This window comes from Sinocyclocheilus grahami, unplaced genomic scaffold, assembly GCF_001515645.1.
Source record: "Sinocyclocheilus grahami isolate Dianchi unplaced genomic scaffold, SAMN03320097.WGS_v1.1 scaffold1720.1, whole genome shotgun sequence".
Classification (NCBI taxonomy): domain Eukaryota; kingdom Metazoa; phylum Chordata; class Actinopteri; order Cypriniformes; family Cyprinidae; genus Sinocyclocheilus; species Sinocyclocheilus grahami.
This window is the reverse complement of record NW_015506899.1, coordinates 149,513-151,483: the sequence shown is the minus strand read 5'-3', so window position 1 is coordinate 151,483 and position 1,971 is coordinate 149,513. Positions and strand designations below refer to the sequence as shown.

Sequence of the window (1,971 nt, the reverse complement as noted above, 5' to 3'; positions counted from 1 at the left end):
AAAAAAAATTCCAGGTTTTCTAAAAAAGAATCTCTCATTGGTTGGCCAAACAGATAGTCCCGCCCCCAAACTCGCATCATTGGTTGAGCCAGAGTTACTGTGTCAGGCTGGTCAAGATGTTCAAACATTCAAAAACATCCAAAAATGACACACTTCAGCTTTAAACAATAACCATATACCCACCCGATAGTTATGAGGTTCCAGATGGCCATGCGGGGGTCCAGGCGGTGTAGACTGATGGCCACTCTTGCCGCTGGGACCCCGTCCCCAGTGTTCAGCACATGTGTAGTGATGGGACTGTTGCTTTTCGCTGAAGAACCCATAGCTGTAAACCTACAATACATAGAGAAATTATGGTTTTAAAGAGAGGTATCCCAAAAAGTTGCCCCATCTGATTCTTTCAAGTCAGAAAGGATTATTCAAAACCTCTCAAAACAATACTGGTCAATAATAAAAATACAGACTCCTGTCAACATTAATATTGAAGTGGAGATTTTAAACTTGTACAATGAACATTAACATTACCAGCTTCTAACAAAACTATTCAAAATATGTTTAAGAAGATCTTAAGGTCTTACCCGTTATGAAGTCAGAGTCTTCTGGCTGTGCTGCTGTTTATATGAGGATGATCCGGACTCGACACTGTTTGATTAGTTTCATTGAGTTAATCAGCAAAACAAACCAGCGTAAGCACACAGGGTTAATGTTTAAGCCAACAGCTCTTAAAAACATGTTGGTATCACAAATCTTTAGAATATAAAGCACCGCAAAACAAAGACTGAATCTACAATCCTACCTTGAAGTCTTTTACAAACAACAAAGAGGGACAAACCGAGCTGAAATGCTGTTTGAGGGCAGATGGACTTTGACCTCTTGTAACTAGTTTGATTTGGTTTTTTACATGAGTGGAAAAACATAAGCATAATAAGGTTACTGTTCTACAACAGAAAGGGATTGAATCATATAGATCAATGGTTTCTAGTCTTTACAGACCCAGAGACCCCCATTATTATTATTATTAAAAAAACTAAATCGGTTTTCTTTGATTAAGAACATTAACTAACATCAGTACATTATGTAATGCTTAACAGATCATTAGTTAACAAGTAGTTAATAGTTAAAATGTCATGAAAATTGAAGTTCAATCATCTCCCCTAAAGTGGCTTCAGGAACCCCTGATGATTGTATAGATAACGGCTTTTAACACTTTGATCAAAATTCTGTCAATAAAAAAATAATTGGACAAAAACAATTTGAGCCTCTATATTAATATATACTGTACATGAATGTATTTTTATTTCTGTTGGTGAATACATTCATAACTGCAATGCAACAAAGTGATACAAACAAAACAGCGTTCCATAATATTTTACAGTAATATATAACAAAGAAATCACAAACATGCAGCAGGAAACCACTTTACTATTTTATGCCTTATTAAAAATGTATGCCTTATTTTTGTAAGTGTATGGACTTCACTAAATTTTTACATTAAACAACAAAACCTTTTCCTGATCATACAGTAAATCCAGTCATAAAACTAAATTGGCCAGAGCTGTTAATGAGGAGATATGAGCAAAAACCATGTCTAGTTTGTAACAGAGGTAGATGGTGGTCGTTGTGTTAATTCCAAAATTATCAATTATGAACAATTATTATACATTTTGTGAATTTTAATGACATTTGGGTTAAAATATGAGTGTATGTACATCTCAGTTTAAATCTTAAGTCTCATGTTTGGCTCATAAATATACATAATTGAGCTATTTTTTATATATATCAGGGTCTATCAGTTGATGTAGATATCGTTATTAGCATCAGCAATTTAATTACCCATATCAGTTGACAAATGTTGTGTAGAACCATAAAATGATTTATGTAGGATATCTGCAATGACATAGTGTGTGTGTACGTGTGTGTGTGTGCGACCGCATGTGTATGTGTGTGTGTGTGTGTGTGTGTGTGTGTGTG

General features: G+C 34.8%; 1 long non-coding RNA gene across 1 annotated transcript; it reads right to left on the bottom strand.

The window, feature by feature from the left end:
• Window positions 1-184: 184 nt before the first annotated feature.
• On the bottom strand, window positions 185-865 carry LOC107572229 (uncharacterized). Its single transcript, XR_001607300.1, has 3 exons — window positions 797-865; window positions 579-642; window positions 185-333 (listed from the first exon to the last, which is right to left on the bottom strand). It is a non-coding gene; the product is annotated as an uncharacterized lncRNA (long non-coding RNA).
• Window positions 866-1,971: the final 1,106 nt, after the last annotated feature.